Below are 9,295 nucleotides of genomic sequence, written 5' to 3'. Positions count from 1 at the left end.
CAAGTATTAAAGGGGTGGTTGATTATGATACCACTTTTCTAACTTTAGTTAGTGTACACGTAATGTTGCTGTTTGAGCATAAACAACATCGGCAAAGTTACAACGCTCAAAATTCAAAGCAAAGGAAGATTTTTGCTTTTAAAGAAATAATTTTTTTAAGGACTACAACAAACGGCTGGTAGGGACTACATGGCATTCCTCCCAGGTTAGTGACATCCCTAACCCTAAAATTTACATAAACCCCGCCCCCGGGAACACACAGTCTATGTTGAGAAGAGGAAGCGTTGTTGTAGTACAGCACATTTGTGAGTCTGCTCAAGCTGTCACATTCGTCTTTTCATATGCAATACAGTACGTAACACAAATGCAATTGCATGCCACTCTATGCATCTTACAACAGTTCCCACACGCGCGATTTATAGATTATCATGACAGAATATGCTAACTAAAGACTTGAAGATTAACTTGAAGTTAACTAAATGTGATGCGATCTGGGAAAACCCACCACATGGTGAAATTTTACCTATTACAGGTTTTGATATCATATGGATGCTGGTATCAAGCCCTTTCCAAATCTGTTTTTATCATAGCTTGTTGCTAGCAGAAGTTATGTTTATCTGAAGTCGGCCGATCTCTATGATTTTCTGGAACGGAATTTTGAGAAAAACAGGTTTAAATAACTGTCAGAGTAACCCGTTGAGACGCGTCCATCTCGCGATTGTTATGAAACTGCGTGACGTTATAGTTTAAACAGGATTGGCGCGAAATGCGCACTATACACATTCACTGTACATGTATGCGGTTTATTTTAAAGGTAAACTATCTTTGTAGTCTTACGAGACGGACAGGTGTATGGGATATACGGCGATTGTTTTTTTTTTTTTTTTTTTTCACCTCTGCCGGGCGCTAATGGTCGCATAGAATGCATTAGAGAAAGAGAGTATTTTCAGCTTGACACTATAAATCGCTGTTTTTCTGCACTAAACAAGGGAATTTTGCCAAGATATTTTCAGAGATAAGAGAAAAGATGTTATAGAATAATAATTTAATGGAAAAAAAAATTTGACAAAAAAACTGACATTCAAACTATTTTGGAATTTACTGAAAACGGCCCAGCGCGACATCCGACGGGTTTTCCCAGATCGCATCACAAATCAGCAACATAAATTCATCAACTAACCATTCAGAAACGTCCTGTTGCATTCTACATGTTGTCACTTCTTCTTGAGTCTCTCCATAATTGTGCGACTCCAGTTTAAACATAAAAGGCAGAACAGATTCTGACATTTTAGTGCTTGTCTGTGTGAGGTAATGGAGTTGCTCCGCCCTCTGTGCCAGGATTCATTTGCATTTAAAGGGACACACTAAATGATGCGTTTTTACTGACCCTCAAAAAGTATTTAGAGCTAAAACTTGACATTCTGGGGACAACATATTTTACATATTGTAAAAAGGGCATATTACCACCCCTTTAAACTTTTGCAATTAATTCAGACCAAACCACATAGACTCTAACTCTTTGTTTGATTTCTACCTTTGGTGTGTTGTTTGTTTGTTTTTGTAAACTATTATTTTTTATGAATTTTAAGACTGAAGCAGACACCATTCTACCATGTGACTGGCATTTTCTTCCTTGCATAGTTAAAAGTGAATTTTTTACTCTTTATTAAAGTTTTACGTGACTATATTTTACATTTTGTGTACAGCTGACAGAACAAGAGGCACTGATTATCATACTAATGTCAAAGCAAATATTTCCTTAGTTTCCTTTCCTTATTTCCTTAGTAAATGCTAATCTACAGTATTTATGATTATAAAGGCAAGTGTATGATTGTTGTGTATGAGTTTTGATGTATGATTCTACAGGAGCCATTGACCTGGTCCACCTCTGCTTCACTATTATAACCCGCACTCCTGGGATAAGGTGTTGAGAGATGAAGTTGCCTGAACATGCATAAAGGATGAACTGCAAACCTCTCATTTTTACAAGATGATGCTTACCTCCTTACGGCACCAATGGTTCTTCTCTTTAGAAGTGTGTGATTTATTTAACCATCAGCATATTTATTTGTCTGTTTGGACCTTTTGAGAAATTGATTTCCCCCTGGAGAGTGCTGGATTTGACCTATCTATGGTTCCAGACAAACCTCCTGTGCACTATCACTGGCAGATCAGGTTGCTGGAGAGATCAGACCCAGCATTATGCTCTGGAAGTCACAAGAGACTTTATCCAGAGCCCTGCCAACCTGATCAGCTCGCAAATATGATAAACACTGACAAAAGGAAGAAATGACTCCATGTTGGGCTGAATAGGGAGTTCAACACATTGCCTAAAACCATTCATTCATCTGAAGTCTGCAAGAGGTTTATAGGGTGGGGTAATGGGGCTTAGGACTGAGTGGTATTGGATCATGCTTTAAAAAAAAGCCTGAAATGGATGTAAAGGTTGCTGGGAAAGGTAAAGACTAAAAAGGGTGCACACTTTTAAAGTCACGCAATCTAAAAGGCTTCACCTTGAATATTTTGAACTGTGTAATTTCATCCAAGTGCAAGTCACGCACCTTGGCAGTTTTATCCGCTAATAGTCATCGACGCGAAAGCATGATTCAGCTCCAGGGAAATAAAGTCCATCTGTATGGTCACAAGACTTCAGAGATGTAGTGTGAATCACTGACATGTTGCATGCTTTGATTTCATTTTCTCATGCCACTGCGTGCCAAACAACCTCTTGTTTTCAGCTGACACACAGGAAAGAGTTACTGATTTCCCAAAAGTGACGTGATTCTAGTCTGGCAGGGTATACAGCAAAAAATAACTCTGTACAAACACAATTATGAGTTTTGTTCAAAACAAAGTAGAGAGTAGAGAAATGCTCTCACTTATTATAGCAGTGAAAGATATCTGGCAGAGCACTTGTGATGTGTTACAGTAAAATCGCCTCTTTGAGAACCAGATTAACAAAAACAATAGACAATGAATTCAGAAGAGCACTGGAAACACTGTGACAAAATATAAAAATCAAAAATAAAGATTGATATGTAGGATGTTTTTTTTTTTTTTTTTAAATATCAGCTGTTTTATTGTATGAGTAGTGTAGATGGTTAACTTCTCTGATGTTTGCATTTTTTATATTTTTATCATATATAAATATTACTAAGTGAGCACCATTATGCAACTGTGCACTGTGCTGATTAGATTACATGTAATCTAAATTACATAATCAGATTCCAAAAAATAAGTACTTATTTAGTAATTTGATTATATTACATTTTAAAATACTTGTAATCAGCCTAAAGTTACTTTTTTATTGATTACATGATTTTGAAAAAAAGAATGGAAAATATTTTCTTTCTCTTTGTATTTTTAAATCAATATGGTGTAGTCAAGATCCTATTCAAATCTAAAAGTAGTCAGATTATATTATCTTAAATGTATAATATAATGGATTACGCTACAAACTAAAATTTGTGTCATGTAATTTGGAATCAGTAACCGACCAAAATTTGTAAGTATATCTACCCAGCACTGCCAGGCCACATCTATGACATTAAACTGCTTTCTTTTCTCCAAAGAATGTAAAGTGGGTTAACAAAAAATATAACAAAATAATATCCCAAGTACTCCTATAAACACCTGTGAATAACCATTGATGGCAAAAACAAACCATATATATATTTAATCAATTTTGTGTGTGTGTGTGTGTGTGTGTGTGTGTGTGTGTGTGTGTGTGTGTGTGTGTGTGTGTGTGTGTGTGTGTGTGTGTGTGTGTGTGTGTGCGTGTGCGTGTGCGTGTGCGTGTGCGTGTGCGTGTGCGTGTGCGTGTGTGTGTGTGTGTGTGTGTGTGTGTGTGAACTATTCCTATTTGAAAGTTACTTTAATCTGACAGGTTTTAATAATAATAATTGAATGTGCCCTCATTAATACTGATACTCAGTAGTCTGTTTCTCCCTCTCTCCTCTTAGCCTGTGTATATCCCTTCTTTGAGGCGGCATTACTAGCTGGCAGAAGAGGAGAGAAAATGATGGAATGCAATAAGAACATGGATGCTGGATCGGGGAGACAAGCATAAACCAAACACACTCGGTACCCTTATAAGGGCATCACCATTGTGATTATAGCTTTGCTGACACATTCGCTCAAGATATGAGCTGAGCTGGGTTTTCTCAGGATGGTTTCCTCATGTGGAGAGCTGCATAATGAGAGACTGTGTCTTGACGGTTTATGAAAGCTGAACGCTAGAACGTTCTGGTGGTTTATTGTTTGGGATTGGTCACAGCTCACACCTTACAGCTATTTCTGCATGTGCTCGACATGTGTGTGGAGACTCAAACACAGCGCTCTCACTCTTTCTTATTGTATGTTCATTTCAGATCTGAATATAATCTCTTAAAAAGGTATTGTTGAAAAAATCTGGCAACGTATGCCAATGTAATAATTACCTTAAATATTCTGTTTAATCTGTGTATTTGTCAAAGGTAATTATTGTTCAGAAATGAGTTATGATTATTTTTTATATTAATCTTGTTTTATGTTTATTTTAGATTGTCTTTTGTTTTAGATTTATTGTTAAGCAAATCATTTAGCTAACACAAACATTACATTTCTCACTATTTGATTTGGTTTTATCGTATACTTTTATATAAAAACTCGCCCCTAAAGAAGAGAAACTTGCAAAACAAAAGCATTAAGTGCAATATAATTTTATGTAGATGGACACAGACCTCACTGAAACTTTTCAAATTAACGAGTACGCCAATGCAAACCTCAGGTGACAGTCTTCAATTTTGAAGTTTTTGTAATTAAAGTTTTTTTTTTTTTTTTTTTTTGTCCATATCATTTTTTATTAAATGTGCAATGTTGCAATGTTGAGAAAACACTTCTTAAAAGTGAAATGATTTTTGTAAATCCAGTGCTGCAATTCCACAAACCTGGAAGACCGGTATTTAGCACTTTGAGTCTCTTTTCTGGTTTGTTTTGGATGAACTAGAGTGGTGGACACAGAAATTTTGACGATGGGTCCTGTCCATAAACTGTAAAAAAAATAGGTCCTGTCTCGACTTTTTGACTCGTTTACAATCGCCTTTGACCGCTTCAGAGTGGCTGGCTACGGCATGCACAAACATGTCCTTAAAACAACCCTTAACCTTCGTTTTCAAAACTGTGCAACTCACCGAGTGGTTAGTGATGTTCGTTGATGTTCCAAAACAAGCAGCGTATCGAAATACAGTTTCTGTCGTGTTTTATTTGGCATTTCGTAAAATCCCATTGATTTCTGTTGGAGGACTCATTGCTCGTTGATATTACTGCGCTTCAGACTCAAATATCGAGCGGAAGTTTATACGCGGTTGTGAGGTATCTGAAAAAATAGTTCCACTATAGCAAATAACACGGATTGAAATCATACATTGCGCCGATATATTTGTTTTTAATCATCAACGAACACCACTAACCACTCGGTGAGTTGCAAAGTTTTGAAAACGAACGTTAAGGGTTGTTTTAAGGACATGTTCGTGCATGCCCGTAGCCAGCCACTCTGAAGCAGCCAAAGGCGATTTTAAACGAGTCAAAAAGTCGAGACAGGACCCATCGTCAAAATTTCTGTGTCCACCACTCTAGTTCATCCAAAACAAACCAGAAAAGAGGCTCAAAGTGCTAAATACCGGTATTATCCTTTAAGCAGGAGGCTTTTTTTAAAAAGGAAAATTTAAAAGATAAAAGAGTAATACAATGAATTACGAATAATTTACTGCCATTGTGAGAATATATTCAACAAAAAGTAACTGATTACGAGTATTTTATTCTAATATTCTTTTATTCTATATCTAATTACAAGTCCTTAATTTTTGGAATCTGATTATGTAATCCATAAAATTCATCATAAAATCCAGATTACATGTAATCAATTACTACCCAGCACTGTATAAATGTATCATTAGGCTTTCATGTCAAGATACAGTTTCTAGATGCTCTAGACAACATCTTTTAATTCTCGGTATTCACTTAAAGGAGCTGTATGTAAGAAATGTATTTCAATTAATCATAAAATGGCCCTGATATGTCACTAGACATTAAGAAATCATGTTCATTTCAAATACTTATATCACTGACAACAGTAGTACGGCCAGGATATTGTCATTTAAAAAGTGAAGTTGCAGCCCTCAACTGATGTTGATGTTGTCATCTTGTGTTTTGGCCTGATGCTCCACCCTCCACCTATCTACCAATCACAAAGTCAGTAGTGTTTCGGCATCCGGGTTGCCAGCTCTGCTCTAGTTACCACAGCTGCAGCTCCTTGTAGCAGCCTACGTTCCTGCTGGATCCTGCAACATATCTGGCAACCTCGAGTCAGGGGGGAGGGGGAGGGGATACAGTGATTGCAGTACCAGTTTTGGCCACAATCTTACATACAGCTCCTTTAAGCAGAAAAATAAATAAATAAAAACAACAGACCGGGTGAACATATCTGAAGATGTGAGAATCATTTTAGATATCTAAACCAAAATAAACAGAATGCCTATTATAAATTATCTCTCTACAAAACCTGTGGCCTATAAAACTAAATTTAGTGGCTGCTCTTTTCATCATTGTCCTTAAAGGTCCCGTATTATGCCCCTTTTCACAAGATGTAAAATAAGTCTCTGATGTCCCCAGAGTGTGTATGTGAAGTTTCAGCTCAAAATACCCAACAGATCATTTTTTACAGCATGTTTAAATTGTCATTTTTTGGGGCTCAGAAAAACGCGCTGTTTTAGTGTGTGCCCTTTAAATGCAAATGAGCTGCTGCTGGACGACACAGGGGGCGGAGCTTCATGAGATCACGCTCAGTCTCTCAGGACAATTTCATCTCACGGAATGATGATATTATCAGAAACTCTCAGTAATGGTGTTCATTTCGAGTCGGACAATAATGCCTACAGAGTCAGAGTGCTGTATAGAGATGAAACGGGTATAGTTTAGTAGTTTAATTACGGTTATTATAACGTATTTGTCATCTGCTTGTATGCATCCATTATTTATTAATAGCCTACAAGTCTGCTGTCTGAACGATGATCCAACATGAGTTTAATAAAGTTTATTGTACATCACACTAGGGCTGTAGTCAAGACCACCTTTGTCGAGTCCAAGACAAGTCCAAGACCAGGACTAGTCGAGTCCAAGTCAAGACCGAGTCCAAAGAGGTTCGAGTCCGAGTCAAGACCGAGTCCAAAAAGGTTCGAGTCCGAGTCAAGACCGAGTCCAGGACAGGAAAAAAAAAGTCTGCTAAAAAATATAGGCTAGCCTATAGAAATTAAATCATTATGTAATAATGAAATAATGAATAATTTTAATTTTATTTAAAATAATTGACTAATTCAAAGAACAACAAAAAAATAATAATTAGGCCTACATAGCCTAGGCCTAACATTCGTTTCGACTGTCTGATCAGCCTTACATTCTGTTCCTGTCAATCATACACGCGATGTCAACCAATTAAACTGCATGAGGGAAGACCGAGACAACTCACAGACACACACACACACACACACACACAAGAGATGCGGATAAACCGCGGAACGGGCAGATGACGTGACGAAAAATAATATTTTAATTAATTTCGGGCGGGTGGCGGCTGAAGCAATCAAATGAAAAAAGTTTGCCACTAAGCAAACCTGCAAGTTATGAGCTGGGTTATTTTGTTTCGATATTAGCTATATTTTAAAACAGCCAGTCATTGCGCCTACCACTCATGGAATAGGCAAAGAAAGAAAGGTAAGAAAAAAAGTCGGAAAACTTTGCCCATTAATTAGATGTGCAAGGCAAGCAGGCTAGTTTTCGGGGTGTTATGGACAATTAAAAATGTGAATATTCACGTTGCACTAGCGGTGGACTTTCAGCGAGTTTATTTAAACATTTATTTTTTAAAGAGCCGTTTGTGAGTCAAAAGAGCCGGCTCTTTCAGTGAGCTGAGTGAAACGAGCCGGCTCACGAAAAAGAGCCGAAATACTTATTAGGTGGCCAGTGTTTCACTTTCCCTCCAATAATATATTGTTTTAATATCGCAGCGACGTATGTATGATTACTGGGAACATAATAAAGAAACCTGGACTCGGTCGAGACCAAAAGCCATATTTGGCAAGACCAGTGGCCGAGACCGAGACAAGTCCGAGTCCGAATACCAGCGAGTCCGAGACAAGTCCGAGACCATAGAAAAGCGGTCTCGAGTCCGGACTCGAGTCCAAGACCGGACTCGAGTACTACAGCCCTACATCACACAAAAGATGAAGCGTCAGTTTTACTTCAGAAAATCACCTATAGCTGAGTAAACACAGTAAGTTATTAGAAGTGCGCAAGTACATAAACGAATTTCGGTAGAGTTGAGGGAGCATTCCTGTGGGCAGAGGTTAGTCAAAAAATGGTTTTAATGACGTCATTAAAGAAGGAAGTAGAGGGATGTAGTCCAAACGGGCCGTTCGATGTAGTCAACTTCTGTTAAATAAAATATCTCGCTTGGCATTGAACTTTGAGCTTTATAATTTTACAGATATTATTTATACTCTAACAACAACATTACACACTAACTAAAGTTTGAAACATGGGATCACGAAGAACGGGACCTTTAAAGCAAGAGTTGGTTAGTTTAGGCAATGGGTAGTCTGGAAGAGAAGTGTATGCTAAATCGAGATGATTTATACACTTTAGTCAAATGGCTGTGGGTGCAAATAACCAAAGAAGTGAATCGTTATTCACTTACAGGTGAGACTGACCTAAAGCGGTGCCTCCCTTCAATTCCCAAACCACTGAGGCCCCCTGTATCTATAGGACCCCCTCATGGGTCAAAGGTCACCCCTTTGCATTTATTTATCAGTACATCTTTCAGAAAGCAGTTCCGGATCAGATGACATTGGAGAGGAGTGTTCTGGAAAAGTTATTTGTTTTTGTGCAGCTACGTGTTTTATTTAGAGAGAGAGGCTTGTCATTTTAAGAGGGGCTAAAGGAATGTTTGCTCACCCTCTTAATGACTTTGTTGAGGAAGACCATCCATCTTTCTCTCTGCGCATTACAGGACTGAACTCCAGGAGGTGACCGCCTGGCAGAGACACATGGTTTACACAAAGCCGTGCTGGAGACAATGCTATGGGAAACACAACATCAAAAGCAGATTTTGAATATTAGTATGTAAACACTTAAATCTAGATTATTATGGCCACAGGCCTGAACATGAGCTATTTATACTTGATGAATTGAGTTGATTCATTTGAAATTAAACAAAATGAGGGAGTCACGCTCATCTAGCATGCTATAACGTTTTAGCATG

This window comes from Scardinius erythrophthalmus (genome assembly GCF_964197995.2).
Source record: "Scardinius erythrophthalmus genome assembly, chromosome: 23".
In the NCBI taxonomy this organism is placed as follows: Eukaryota; Metazoa; Chordata; class Actinopteri; order Cypriniformes; family Leuciscidae; genus Scardinius; species Scardinius erythrophthalmus.
This window is presented reverse-complemented; position numbering follows the sequence as displayed.